Here is a 16,734-nt window from a genome sequence, read left to right as displayed (position 1 = left end):
AATATCTTAATTGGAAAACACAAGGATAAATATATAACAATGACGACATATAGGTTTTGGTCAAGGAGAGGGTGACAAAGAGATGAGAGAATCTATAAATTAGTTGAAACTACCATTCTAACTATAACACTACAAGGCATTGAAATTAAATTCCATTGAAAAAGTAAAACCAACTTAAGTTAAAACCAAATGAATCATTGGGAAACTAAAACCCTTTGAGACTATAAACATATGCAATTTGTGACCACCTAAAATCTATAATCATTTGACACTACGACCCATTGATATTGAAATACACTAGAAACTAAATGACATTAAAGTGATAAAACATCAAGAACAAATGTATAATATAAATTGCATATTTCATTAGTCTTATGTATGGTTCACAACCCAAATTCTCTAGTTCCATACCTTAAGTGATAACAAAAGGTCCCAGCCAACTAGGTCAAAATCCATCTCTTAACTATTCTTTTGCATATGGACTTTTAAGGTTGGCATGAAGAACAAGATCACCAATCTCAAAATTTCTTTAGAGATTTCCTTATTAGATTTTTTCTTTAGTTTTGTATGATAGGCCTCCTCTCACCAAGTGTCTCAAGATATTTTATTCATTTTTCTTTGCATGTATTGCTGTCAACAATTTTATGATGTGAGACATGCAAAGATGAAATCTCTAACTCTAAAGGAATAATAGCCTCACTACCATACACCAAGCTGTAACATCTAACCATCATCTAGGTATATTAACAAGTAAAATAAAAAATGATAATAAACAAAATGCTAGTCCACAAACTTAAGCACTATAATTTTTTTCATTCTCATATTAAGGCCTCATTTATACATATTCATTCTATCAGTTCAACTCATTGTAGCTTACAAACATCATTATTTTGAATTGATAGTAGAATATACATTTAATAATGTTAGCAGTACAAAAGTACATAATGAAGTTAATCAACTATACCAATTCTCATTTTAACAATAAGTAACATTCTAATAGTACCTTAACCATATATCACATTAATTACATAAAAAGTACAAATTACATTATGACTTTGCCTTTACAATTGGATTCTTTTTTGGAACATCTTCCTTTGCAACCTTGAAGGAGAGAGAGTATCATCGAGATGACTATTTAGCCTACCACAAAGCCAAAAGCTTCCTTGTGCTACTTGATAGGAAAAACTTGATCGATCATGAAGGGTCAAGCTAATTGTGGTTATCATGCATGCACATTTAAGCTATGTGATGTTACTAACAAATGCATTCCTGCCTATTGCTTACATAAGAAAATATGCATCCAAAATGTACAATCCTTTGACATAAATGGGGCAAAAAAATTCAACTAGTTACTATGTAACAAATTGAGCAAACAACTTGGCCAAACATTTTCTAATTATCGTAATAGAATCAATCCAAGTATTGGGTAGTTTATTATTAAATTATAAGTTTTGTACTCTATATCATACTATTCAAGCATAATTAGCTCTTTGTTTGGAATTCAATAATGATGTTCTAACATGATAATAATTTTATATGTTTGTCTTGTAGGGTCTTCGAATTATAACTTGTGTATCCTTAATATTCGAAGTTAGGAAAAAAAATAAATAAATAAATACAAATAATGACCAATCACATAATTCAACACTAGCTCGACATGTTATGAGATAGTTATAAGATCCAATGCTATCATTCTCTTACCATGTTTTCCTTTGTAAGAAGATAAATGATTCAATTTCCCATGCATAAATTTAGTTGAAGGACTAGTTAAAACTCTTACTAGTTAAAACTCTTATTTATATATGTATTATATAACTTGATACTTATGTAAACACTATGAGTGTATATAATATACCTATACATTAACATAGACACACAAATGTACTACATATACATCTACACTCATATGTGTATAGGTATCAATTAGGTATGGTATTTATATATAATATTTGAATTGTATTTCACTCGCCCAATATTTTAGATAGTCGTGCATTATCCAAAATGGATTGTTCAATTTTGTATGAATATAATGGCTTACTTTGCTCTAGGTGATTCCATGAGGTTACCAAGGCCTTTATGTTGGCTATCCAGTGTATTTATAGGACACACACTTTATCCTAAATTGCACAATAGAACAAAATAAATATTTTTTTGTATAAATTTTAGGAGTTGGATGTTTACACATATGCCATCTTTTATCATAATATTTATTCAAGTGCATACAATAATCCCATTTTCTCTATGTTGGATTGTAGTTATCATTTTGATGGAGTTCAAAAAACAAAACAAATATATAGTAAGTTATAGTGAGTTTGTAGATGCATTTTCTATTTTTCCTAATATTTAATTCTTGCATTTTCCATTACTTTTCAAGAGAAGTGGGCAATTTTTTGCGGAGCCATATTTGGCACCATAACATTTATGGGTTTCTACCTTTAAGTATTTATCTTTATTTTGTGCAATGCCATGTTATATGGGTTCGATGGAGGGTTTTTGGTGACACTATAGCCTTATTAAGACAATTTGTAGGTTTTATCCATGCTACAATATCAAAAGCTAAATATGCGTGTACTTATTTCTTTTCCACTTGCAATAAAAGAAAAAATATATAAATTGTACACCCCCTTTTGATGTTATTTTTTCCTTTTTTTATGTGATGTTATTCCCACACGCAAGGTAGAGACAAAAAACTCCTATAAGTATTTCATAAATATTATTTTTATGATAGCAAAAAATATTTGATATTTTTCTTAATATCAAATTTTTTGATTCTTGTTCCAAAATATATTTAATGAATAACTTTGGAAAGCTTATGGAATGACCTTGGCCCATTCAATATTATTATGTGGCTATTAAAACATTTAAACACAACTTCTATTTTAATATTTAAAGTGAGGAATTTGAAGAATTAAGGAATTGAATAGCTAACAATTATTCACATAATAAAATTAAGAAAGTAATGATATTGTTAAGAGAATAACATTTAATCAAATGACATAAGTTTAAAAATAGAGTAGTATAGCTTGAGTTGGCCTAGTGGTGGAGAAATTGTGCTCTTGAAAGAGAGAGGTCACAAGTTCAAATCCCACAAGGGGATAGGGTATGTACACCTTATCGACTTCAACCTATTACTCATACTCATAAAAAAAAAAAAAAAAGTACTTCAAATTAATTTATACTATCCATCTCAATAAAATCTAAAAACCACTTTAGTATCTTATCTTTAGAATAACATAAATTAAATACAATTATTTAATTCTATTGTAAAATAGTTTATAAATTATATTAAAAATTAAATATATTAATTTTATTGCTTATGAATTAAACTCAAAAAATTATTTTATTTATTGTATAATTTATTTCTCCAACTCCTTAATCTCCTCGAGGACACATCACTACACATCATTCAGGATGCTACTTGAGAATAACAATTCATAAATTCGACTGCCGTGAACATAAAAATTGTCAATTTTTTTTTGGTAAATGTATAAAAAATAGTTTAAATATTTCAACTCTCTTTTTGTTAGGTACAAGCATTCTTGATAAGAATAATCTAAATAACACCACCATGCAAATAGATATTCTGGTATGTAGTTTAGATAGATTTGTTTTCTGCAATCAAGACTAGGACTACTAACATTCCCATAAGTTAAATAGTAGTATGGATTAATAATTATATATTTTAAATAATTTGGGATTAATTAAATTATTTTTATTAATCTAGATTATAAATAAGTCTATATTATTTAAAATAGCTCATGACTATTATACAAATTGTTTGATTCTTGGGTCATATTTAGCAAGACAAGTTTAGGTGTTAGGCTTGGAGCATGCAATTAAGGTGGCCTAGGAACATATCAATTGGTCTAGTGGCACATTTGGGCGCCCACTTTGGAGATGCACTTGGGTCATTTCTTATTGGTTCTTATGTCATTGAATAATTATGGAAAAAAAAAACTCATTAATTTTTCTCCTACTTGTTGCTCTCTTCCTATAAATTAAAAGCTTGAGATAGAGGTTATACCAAATTATCCTTTGTTCAATCACTTGTGCATACTCATTGTGATTGAATCTTATTGTATGTACCTAAAGGCTTGAGTTTCTTGTTGAGAAGGTCTTGAGGGGATAAAGTGGGACACATAGTTACCATTGATTCTTGGATTAGTCTCATGAGGACTACAAAATAGTTGCTTACTATTACTGAAGGTCATATCTTACATGGTTTCCTCAATTGAGAATTTTGGTACACACATGAAGAATCAAATATTAATATTGTATTATAAGTATTTTATTTCTAGAAATACATTGGTTTTGATGCTTTGGAGGCTAATTCTTTTAGAAAGGGTTTTCCCAGGGTATATTAGTGTTTCTCTCTTGTGTGGTTACTTTATAGTTATTTCATTCTTGTTATGTGTTCTTATGCCATTTTTTACTTGAATTTGCATATATTGGATAGCTCTTGACATCTTTCCTTATAGGATTAATGTATTTCCCTTGATTCAACATTAGAGCCTAGTTTTAATTTTTTGTTTTACCACAGTTAGATTAATTTTATTTTCACTTATAATATGATTTTTTGAGACCATCAATGGCTACATTAGGGAAATGTTCAATAAAATAATCTTGTGATATTAAAATTAATGAAATCAATCCCCAAATACTTCCAAAAATAAATTTCATCATTAATCATAAAATAAAAGATAAGGATTAGACACCCATTTATTCTTCTATACATCTATTGTCGCCTCCCTTAACTCCTAAGTCTCTCTATGTTCCACTAATATTATCAAGGAATTTCATTTAACCCTAGATATATGCTCAAAGGCTCATACTTGGAATAAGGTATTTCCTATAATGCACCCCTTTTCATACTGAATAATTATAGGTATATGATGATATCTAGATGTGCTAATATGTACATATCGCACAACAACATCATCTTCTATTCCTTTATGCTCATGATGATGTGTATTATGTCACAACTCAAATTCGTCCCCTATAAATCCAATTTCACAAAGGCTATCATGCTAGTATTATTATTTACTTGTATATAAGGCACATCCTCCCAAAATATCCTAGAGTTGGATACCAAAGTAACATACATATAGGTACATTATCTACCCATAAAATATGCATAAAAATCCCTTATAACATCTCAATCATCTATCTCATTATATAAGATACTTGTTGAACACACTTTTGGAACCTAAAAATCCACCATAAACCATTCAAGTTCATAGTTATCTATCTTGTCATCAAGTACAAGATAAATGTACTGGAATTCTATTGCTCTATTGCTCCACAAAAAAATTGAAAGTATATTAGCATAATACCATATATGTAGGAGTTCCTACATGTATCTCAATTAAAATCTTATCAATATCACTCACTTCTTATCAATACATATCTAGGTGCACATGAAAATTTCAAAATATCCTTATATGTCATTCTCAAACTTCCACCAAGAACTACACAAAAAAGTAGTAACATGAAAATAAGTATTATCAACAAATTTTGAAAAACATGTAAAAGCAATATAAATATTACACAACTAATTTTTCAAGATGCAAGTATGCTTGATAGGGCTAATTTATGAAAAAAATATTAAATGTGGCTGAAGATTCTTAGTGTGAAATTGGATTGACACCACTATGTAGAGTAACTATATGAATGAGGAAACTATGTTGCCTCTTAATTTCACAAAATTATTAATATATTAAAAAATTCAAAATATTATTATAAATACAAACTTTTTGTACTCAATCTCCCCTTTAACCAACTACTAGGTGCTCCTAGACATGATTCACCATAGGCCTTGCGTAATATCATTGATGAGGCATCATGGGGGGGTGAATTAGAGCTTTTGCTTGTTTAAAATTGATTTTTTTTTCAAAATGAATAATTGATTTTTACTTTTCACATTTTCTTCTTATATTAAGAGTATTATAAAGCATTTTCTCTCTCCTCTTTATTTTTCAAACTCCTTTTGATGCATTCTTCCCTAACCTTTTCTTTTCTTTTTCATGAAATTATTTATGATAAATTTTCTCCTAAAAATGACTTCTCTTCAAGTTTTGGATGTCTCATTTTTGTCAAATATAATTTTCTTATGTCATGTGCAATTATTTTGTAATCATAATTGAAATTTTCTTCACAAAAACTTCTAATTTTTTAATGCACTTTTATCACAAAAACCTAACTAAATTTATGGTTCTTACATTTCCACCTATTCTACTTGTCTAATACTTATGCTCTTTTTCGTTGACTAGAGTTCTCCTATACCATGTACAATTATTTTGCAATCATAATTGAAATTTTTATCCAAAAAAATCTTCTACTTTCCTAGTACACTTTTATTACAAAAACCTAATTAAATTTATGGTTCTTATATCCCACCTATTCTACTTGCCTAATGCTCATCCTTTTTTTTGTTGACTAGAATTTTCCCATGCCATGTACAATTTTTTTGCAACATAATTAAATTTTTCTTCACAAAAACTTCTAGTTTTCTAATGCACTTTTATTATAGAAACCTAATTAAATTTATGGTTCTTATATTCCCACTGGTTCTACTTGTCTAATGCTTATGCTCTTTTTGGGATGAAACATTTTTACAATTGTGAATATTTATTGTTTTCTTTATAAATATATGTTGTATTCGATAGAAAACTCTTACACAACACTTATCCTTAATTTGGCAGAAACCTTGTGGTGATTAAATTTCTTATCAATCTTCGAATTTTTCAAGATTTTTTTAATTCAAAATCACATTTTAGGGCAACATACCACTTTAACTAGTCCATCTTACTTCTCATCATTCTCAAAACTCTTTCCTTCTCCTTACCTCAAATTGATTACCTTTTTCCTTGTAATCAATTTGAAGTGGAAATGCATTCTACAATAATTTAAATTTTTATATATACTATGTAATGGTTAAATTGGATCTTCATGAGACCTACACTACATAGCTTGGTAAAAGTGACTTCGTGGCACTGTTCTTACCCTACATAACGGTTAGAGTGACACCTTCATGGATCCTACACCATAGAATGGTTAAATTGATTCCACCACCTAGAATATTATTATAAATTATGAGTTGTATCCTTCATGATGGTTAACTTGGTATACAATAAGATAATTCTACTTGTAGCTCATGGATTATGGAAATTTTATAACATTAAATAAGTTCTGGTTGCTCAACTTTTACTTCTTGGTTTCATGACTTCCTTATGATTTAACAAGGTAAAATTGAATTGCTTAGAAGCATGCAAAAAATATTTCTTGGGATACTTTTTCCTATGTATGTTACTTTTTGACATTGTATATGTAGATTTGGAGATCATTCTCATTGAAGATATTAAAATAACACCATTCAACGAATCCTCTCTATCCTATTAAAATTAGGTATAACAAATTTTTGGAAAGAATCTATATTTTGATTTAACGTAATTGATTTGTTGTAGCTCACATGTACAATAAAATGAGAGGAAATGTAGAGAGAAAAAGGTGCCTACTTTGCATTTCCACCTCTTATTATTCACTTATATATTACCTTATGTATTAAGCATGACTATGCATGTTTTTAACTATTCAGATCATTGATTGTCCCTGAATTTCCACTTGCATTACATTCAACTATATCCACACCTAAACACCTATCTTTGTTTTAGTTAATTCCTTTTTGTCACCTTGGATGTTCCTATGATCATAATCCTATCCTTGGGGATTAACAACATTCACTTCTCTAAAGTTTTAAAACAAAAAAATTTCATCTCAATTCACTTACAAACCTTATCATGTACTCAAATGATTGCTAACTGTCAAATTAGAGCTTAATAAAAATGGATTAGTGAAAATGAAAGTATAATTATTATATAAAATAGAAAAGATGCAAAAACAACAACAACTAGATGTTGAAATATACACCTCAATAGCTAGATCCTCTGTTATTATAGCTACACTCTCATATCACACAAAGGGCTCACTCTACACAAATCTTATAGCAAGTTCAACACCCTTGTTGAATTAGCAAACATGCCTAAGGCACCATCTTATTCTTAAATAGGTCATTTTGGTACAAGCACAAGTTTAGATCATTCAAAAGGATGTTGTAAGAGTTAAAGAGGTCACATCCATATCTTTACAGGACATCATTGTGGCTATATAAGATGCTAGCATTGCAAACAAACAATATCATGAACATTCATGACAATATCGCACTTGACTAGATAACACTACATCCATTCCCATCCCAATCAAAACAAAGCGAAAAGACATAAAATATGATAATATCGGGATGCACTATCCCTCCTCCCAAACATAGACTCAAGCACAAAAACAACATGTATTTCATTTAACCTTCTACATTTCCTAACACTCTTTCAAATAGACAACCTCTTTGTTTATCCTTAATTAAAAAATTAAAATGAATGTCTTTTATTTAAGAATAAATGAATTAGAGTTATCTATAGCTTAATTGAATTAGAATCATCTCTTTTATAGTTTGGTTAGTACTTAATATTTATTTGTATAAAAGGTTTTCCAAAATCACTGACTGCACTTATTTAATTCTTGAAATTGTATTTCTACAAATAATACGTGAAAATTCTTTAATCGTGGACGGCAGGATTCGAACCTGCGCGGGCAGAGCCCACATGATTTCTAGTCATGCCCGATAACCACTCCGGCACGTCCACCTGAATGAATGTTATTTAAAATTATTATTTATTTATTATTTTCTAATTGAAACAATTTAAAATTTTGTCCGCAACGAATTTAACAATTGTTTTATTGTCTGCATAAATACAAAAATTTCTTCGTCTGAGATGGCAGGGTGCAATGAATAAGATTGTTTCATAAATAAAACACGAGTAGATCCAATGGCATTCTGTAGCGATATTCTAATTTCAAAAGATTTTCTTCTTTTTCCTAGATTGGCATTTGAGTTGTGGAGCAGAGAACAAGAGTAGAATCAAACATGAGAGGAAAGGAGAATCCAACGGGTGGAACGCAAGTATTAATAGAATTAAAGTTCTTATTGTGAAAAATCTACTACAATTACTGATTATTATCCTCTTATCTTTGATAGATTATTTGAGCAACAAATATTGGAAAATAACACAACTGTAATTTCACACTCATATAAATGCGCAACATAATGAACACAATATTTTCGGGCAATTGTCCCTGGAAAAACTCCGAAGGGAAAACCAGTACTGCAGATGAGGAATATATATTAACTACAACAAATCAAGAGATACAAATACTGCTTGCCAGACAGAATTTCGACGATCTCCCAATTTCTCCTGCTGAGATTCCACCCTGCTACTATCCCAACGCTATCATTGCGCCCTTGCTAATACTGCAGGACTACTTGCTAACACTGCAAGTTTCTCCACACAATTCATTATTTTCCAAATGCCCCCTGACCCCCTTATATACTACTCTCGTTGGAAAACCAACGATCGAGACTAATTCTCAATCAATGACTAAGATTAAAAACAACTAAACAACCCTAACCAAATTGGTTGCTAGAAGTTTCTAAAAAGAGTCAAATAATTAATAAAAATTGTTTGAACTCTAACTACATTTGTTAGCAAACAATTATTTACTAATTATTTAGCAAATGGACTGTAGACACCCAAAATTGTCATGTCTAATTAAATAAATATTTTATTTATTTAATTATCTAAGCCTAATTCTTCTATTAATTAAATAAATCTTTATTTATTTAATTAATTCATTTATCCTCTTCTAGCCTTATTTCTCATTTAAATAAATACATTTATTTATTTAAATTATCCCTTTCCTAAATTAAATAAATATTTTATTTATTTAATTGTCCTACTTCTTCTATTAATTAAATAAATCTTTATTTATTTAATTAATTCATTAACCTTTTCTACACATGACACATGTCATTCATCTCTTATTTCCTACACTACCTACCCCTTTCATTATTTTGGTATTTCTTATACCTACCCTCTAATCCTAGCCGACCTCCTTTTTACACCTCTCAATCTTAACCCTCCATTTTCTATTGTGTCTTCTATTTAAAGAGATGCTTTCTTCATTATCAAACCCTAACTACTGGATCAATTGATTACACTACAATTCTACTTGCAACCACATTCCGTTCTTTGTTGAGCTCTTGTGCATACAAAAATCTGAGAGCAAGCATATCAAACAAGATCAATGGAGATAGGAAGAATGAAGATCAAAACCCTAGTGGACATGTGATGGTATAATCTTTGTGATTTTTGAGTTATTTGCATTGTCTTAGGTTATCTTCATATGTTATGGTGGATCTTTGTTCATTGTTAGGCTAGGGTTTGGTGGTTGAATCCATTTTAGTCTTTCAATATTGTTGTTTATTGCTATCCATTTTCACCATATACATTTTGGCACGCCCGGTGGGACTCTTGTCCCTTTGCATTTAACATTTTGTTGCAGATTTTGCATCTTTGAAGTTGCAGATCGGACGATTTCGACGACATTTTAGGTTTTTTTCGCGTCTGCGAGTGTTCGGATCGCGTTTTTGTATTTCAGAGGCGTCTGTGATATCTTTTATCGCGTCTGTGTTTCTGTCATTTTTATTTTTTTGCAGGTTTCCGAAAGTCGCGTCTGTGATCCCGAATCGCGTCTGTGAACCATCTGATCGCGTCTGCAGAATAAAGAGGCGTCTGTGTTCTGAAATCACGTCTGCGAATCACAGAACCGCGTCTGTGTCGGACAGACGCGTCTATGTCTGGTATAACAGCGTCTGTGCATTTTGTTTTGCAAATTTTTTTAAGTTTTTCGATTCGGGTTTTCGGATTTTGTACTTAGGGTTTCAGATCTGGTTTATTTTTGGCTAACCTTTGCAGATCTAGCTAACCTGGTTTGTGCAGCTTACTTTGGAGGCAAATACGTTTTTGTTGAAGGCCCCTTTTCACAAAGTCTTTTTGGGTTTTCTTAAAATTTACCTAACTTGTGTGCTTGCAGGAAGGGGTTATCATTTGAAACAGCCCAAACTACTAACAATTTTGTTGCAGGGCCTTAGCTAGGGTTTTGTAATTTTATTTGTGTGCCTTGTCTTCATAGCTTAGCAAACACTTCAATTGGTGCACTAAAATTGAACCATTGTCTTTTGTGTCTTGAGCAATAGGCTCTTTTTGTTTATTCTTTAGAGGGCCTGTCTTCCCGTGTGGTCATTAGGACTACTAGTGAGAAGAGAACGACCCAAGTGGTAGCAAAAGAAAAGCCATCTTCTTCCAAGCCACTATAATCAAATGTATTCATGGTGAAAACTATGAATAACGTGTGCTGATTAGTTCATACCGACACTATGTCTCCCCATAAACCCGTTTGATCAAATTTATTTGATCATTTGTAGGGCGTAACCCCTACCGGCTGGGAGCCTTCTGTATTTACAGAGCTGAAAGTGCCGCATGTATGGCCACACGAGCGGATGCCCTTACTAGCACCTCATTGTTTTAGATGCCCAAATCCTTCTAGTTGTTGAGGCAGGAGGTCGGACCTCTGGTAGCGGCCCACACACATACGGTTCTTAGTAGAGATACAAAGTTCGCCATGGGGAGTTTTCATGGGGACTGATGCTTGGCTGACCCGAGAAGTGAGTGCCGAGGGTGGAGCCAGTGAGGTCAAGCATCTAAGTATCCGCTCTGAATAGCGTAGCCTCGGGGGTAAAACCCCATGTGGGATCAACAATTATTGTCCTGGCCAGCCATAAGAATTGTGCTTGACTTATGATAAACATTCAAACAATCAAGACAAAACAGCAAAACATTGTGTCTTTTGTGTCTTCAAGTGTATGCAAAAACTTTTTACATCAAACAACACACTTTTTGGAGTCTAAACAGTCTGCAAACATTGGGTCATCAACACTGTGTCCTCTTGTCACGAAAAACAGTCGAAAAATCAGATTTGGTCACAGCAAAACAAATTCACAGATAGGAAAGATTGCACTAAGGTTACAGAAACGCGTCTGTGTCTGTTAAAACCGCGTCTGTGTCTGATAAACGCGTCTGTGAAGTACAGAATAGCGTCTGTGTTTTTATCAGCGTCTGTGTCGAACAGAGACACGTCTGTGTCTGGAAATCGCGTCTGTGAAGTATACAGGCGCGTCTGTGTCCACAATTGCAAAAAAACTGTTACAGTCCCAGCAAACATCAACAGGAAATCTCAGAATCACGTCTGCGTCAAACAGAATAGCGTCTGTGTCTTAAAACCGCGTCTGTGAAGTATACAGAGGCGTCTGTGTCAGGATTTGAAAAAAGTTTAACAGTCAAGCAAACAAAGAAATCAGTTTCGGCATACTTGAGCTTCCTAGGTTGTCTCTTCAGGTTTCATCTAGCATTCAGCCTGTTCTAAGGTCTCACATAGTCCATCATTGCTTCACATCTCATTTTACATTCATACTTGTCTAAACTTGAGTCAAAAGGTCACTTGCTTGTCCTCATCATACTTTGTCAACACACTACATACTACAACACTTTGCTAAGTGGTCCCTCATCAAGGTTTCTTACCTTTGGGTCTCATTTGGTCTTACTTAGAGTCAAGGTCAGCTTACCTCATCAAGAGAAACTATCCTCTCTTTGGAAGTCACACCTACTCTACTACGTACATACTTGGTCTTACACTTTGGACATTGCAAGTAAACTTCAGATTCATTTACACTCCATACAACTCTTGGTCTTACATACTCTTGTCATTTTCATCTAAATCTCTCACATATTGCTAAACACCTAGTTCATGGTTGAAACCCGTCTTCAAAAATCTAGGAGAAAAGCTAAAGAAGCTCAAGGGTCCGTAAACATGAGTTCTTATGAGTATGACAATGATGTCTTCTACAATCCTGAGCACACTACATTACCAGACATGAATGTTTATAGACACAATCCAAATATGGAAAGCGCAAACGCTATACACAACGCTACACACAATGATAATGTGGACAATTCTTCAATACTATCAGCAGACATACAAGAATCTATAATGGACCCTCAATTCAATAGATTGGTTGAATAGATAATGAGGAGAGATCGTCAATATTTCCTAAACATGATGGCACAAAGTGGAGCTAAAATACCACATGATTTTGACTTATCTCAACTTATGGAAAGTAGACCTTCACAACAAACTCAACCTAATAGTGGAGGACCAAATAATATGATGCCGGAGTCACCATCAGTTTTGCTTCAGAAACCAGCAATCCCACATACACAAGCTCAAATGCATGATACTTACACTCAAAGACCATCATGGAGGCCTTATGTTCAAACACATGCTCAAGATATGGGTCAACCAAGACAAATGGATACTCAAGGACTTCCTCAAAATTTTGACACAAGGAGACCTCATGCCAAAATTGGGGGCAACACAATGCAAAATGAAAGGCCTATTGAATATGGTTTATATACACAAAATAGATATGGGGTCCCTCAACAAGAAGTTATGCCAAGCGCTCCATACATGTTGCAACAATATAGACCTCCATATGGACATGTCTACGATCAGTATCATCCATACATGCAACAAGCTCCTCCTCAAATGGGTGTTTCAAACATGGGATATGCTACAAGAAATCCATCTCCTCCCAAAAATAATTTGGAGCAACAAATTAGAGATCTACAAAAGAAAGTGGAAGACATGGGCACATCAAAACCCACATATACTATGAGAGATATATGCCCTTATCCATTTGATAAGATCATTCCAATGCCTCCGTTTCCTCCGCACTTTGCAACACCGAAATTTGACAAATATAGAGGGAGAGGAGACCCCAAGGCACACATAAGACAATTCTTCACAGCTTGCATTGAGGTAGCGGCAGAAGAAACATACTTGATGAGGTTGTTCCCACAGAGCTTAGGAGATCAAGCGATGGAATGGTTTTCTCAATTACCTCCTGGTATTAAGTCATGGGGCGACTTGGCAGAGGCATTCATTCAACATTTCTCTTACAACATTGAAACAGATGTCTCAGTTACTACCTTGTGCAATACGAAACAAAAAGAAGGAGAATCTTTTGCGTCATTTTTACAAAGATGGAGAAACTTAGCTAGCAGATGCTCTTGTGAAATCCCGCAAAAACAAATGGTGGAAATGTTCACACAAAATGTTAACAAGGCTATTGGTTATGATCTCAGAAAAGCTTGTTTGTCTACATTTAAGGATGTCATTGAAAAGGGCCTAGCAACAGAAAAGGTCTTGATTGAACAAGGAGTGATCAAGCTATTTAAAGAAAACAAAGAGGACTTTAAGGGAAAGGACAAACCAAAGTTTTGGAACAAGAACAAGAACACAGTTAATGATGGTGTTGTTGATGCCAACACAGTGAGACCAAAGTTCATCTTTTCTGGATCAAATTCTACCAACAATCAAGTGAACAATCAAACGGCTGCTAAACCACGAAGGAAGTACACTCCATTGGGAGAACCACTTGAATCAGTATTCAAAAAGCTTGTAGCAAACAAAGTGATCACGGTCCCAGATTTTCCTCCATATGAACCAAAGGTAAAACCGAATTGGTGGAATGATGATGAATATTGTGAATTTCATAAGAGCAAGGGTCACAAGACAAGTAATTGCCATCGATTGAAAAACATTGTACAAGATCTCATTGACAGAGGAGATATTGAGATTGAGGGACATTCATCTAACCAAGAGCATGAGGTGTTTAAGGAACCATTCCCGAAACATGACAAGGGAAAAGGCAAAGTCACAGATGATCAAGCCAATTACACCAGAACATCTTACAATTATGATTCCACTATTAATCACATCTCAATGGACAATCATATTTCTACCATTACTATCAAAAATAAAAATCCTGAGAATCCTCCTCAGCGACCTAAAATTGTCCTAAAAGGTGTGGGATCTTCGTCCGCATCTACCTCTGAATGTCATGTTACAACCCGTCGAGGTAAGATCACATTGCCAGGAACCTCTACTAAGAATACCAATCTTCCGTCAACTAAGCCTGAGTACGATCTTGTAGAGCAATTAGGGAAAACACCCGCACTCATCTCTATTCTTGAGCTCTTACGTATATCTCCTGCACATAAAGCTGTCCTTGACAAAACCTTGAGAGATACTGCTGTCCCTACTGATCTAAACGTGGACCAGTTTCAAGCCATGGTGGGATACCTATCCGTTCCACACTCCCTCACATTCACAGAAGCCGATGACGCCTCCATAAGTCAGCCTCATAATGCACCTCTACATATTGAAGCCTTCATACATAAACACCGAATAAAACGAGTCCTGATAGATGGAGGAGCAGGTCTTAATATTTGTACATTGAGCACCATCAGACAATTGGGATATTCTGACAAAGCTGTGAATGCTACAAACCAAATCACTATTAAGGCTTATGATGATGAAGAGCGTTCGTCCAAGGGCACAGTCATCTTACCACTAAGAATAGGGCCAGTCACAAAGGACGTGATTTGTCAAGTTCTGGATCTAGACCTCACGTATAACATATTGCTAGGACGTCCGTGGATTCATGAAATGAGAGCGGTCCCATCAACATACCATCAGTGCATAAAATTTCCTCATAATGGAGTCGAGGTAACGGTCAATGGTGATCCAAATCCATTCATATATTGCAATAACTTGAGATCACATACTGAGATTATCATTCCCAGCAATCGTGAGGCTACTCCTTCTTCAGCATATATTGATCCTGAGTCATTAAAGCCCTCGACATCCAAACAAGGTGAACTTAGAGCCAAGTTTCAAGACAAAGGCATGGGAGAATACACTCTGAATCAAACAATGTTCTTACGACAAGTCATGAACTCCCCCAAGGAATATGGGAGACCACATCCTAATAAGCAAATCTCCATCATGCTCCTCAAATGGGATCCTACCGTCTTTCAAAAATGGGGCGAACTAGAGGAAGAAAGTTTATATAAAATGCTATATAAGGACGCTGAAGATGATACACATGATCAAATTATAATACCCTGTGAAAACTATGGTAAAGGTTTCAAAATTCTGCAGAGATTCGGGTATGATGGAAAAAGTCCTCTCGGACTACGCAAAGAAGGTGTCATGGAGCCTCTACAACCTGAGCTAACTACAAGAAGGGAACGCTCTAAGGGGCTTGGTTTTCTAAATCCCAAGATTCAAAACAAGAGAACAAAACAGATATGGCGAGTCAAAGTGGCTGAAGTTCAACAAGAGGATAATTATTCCACAGACTCCAATGAGTGGGAATGGGGTTCAGACAAATCCTCCAGCGACTATGAACTTAATGAGATATTTAGAGAGCCAGATGAACCTACAGAGGAGGAGGAGTTTTACAAGAAATTCAGAGTTGGTCAAGAACCGACCCATAAGGATCCCGCACAAGCTTCGTTTCAAGGCCCTAGGTCAGGATCACATAGGATGAGGACACCTGTCCCTGAGGGTGCTACTAGTGATGATAATTTGGACTCACTCACGATCGAAACTGATGAGGAGAGTGCCATTGACGACCTCGATGACTATCTTGACATACCTGAATATAACCACATCTTCACTATTAGCCTTGCGGACTCTAAAAACACTAAAGACCTTCCCCTCGTTCACCCCCAACTCATTGACTGGGATCAGGATGGACCACCACAGTTTGATACATTTCAAAATGACGAAGCTATTGTTGATTATCTTGGCATTCGCGAAGATCTTCCTCTTGGAGACCATAAAGCAGGATACGCCATAGAGCTAAATAACATGGCATAC

The 16,734-nt window shown here is 33.9% G+C and overlaps 1 non-coding gene across 1 annotated transcript; it reads right to left on the bottom strand.

The window, feature by feature from the left end:
* Positions 1–8,614: 8,614 nt before the first annotated feature.
* Positions 8,615–8,696, bottom strand: TRNAS-AGA (transfer RNA serine (anticodon AGA)). The gene has a single exon. It is a non-coding gene; the product is annotated as a tRNA-Ser (tRNA).
* Between the last annotated feature and the right edge of the window lie 8,038 nt (positions 8,697–16,734).

This window comes from Cryptomeria japonica, chromosome 3 (assembly GCF_030272615.1).
Source record: "Cryptomeria japonica chromosome 3, Sugi_1.0, whole genome shotgun sequence".
Lineage (NCBI taxonomy): Eukaryota > Viridiplantae > Streptophyta > Pinopsida > Cupressales > Cupressaceae > Cryptomeria > Cryptomeria japonica.
This window is presented reverse-complemented; position numbering and strand designations above follow the sequence as displayed.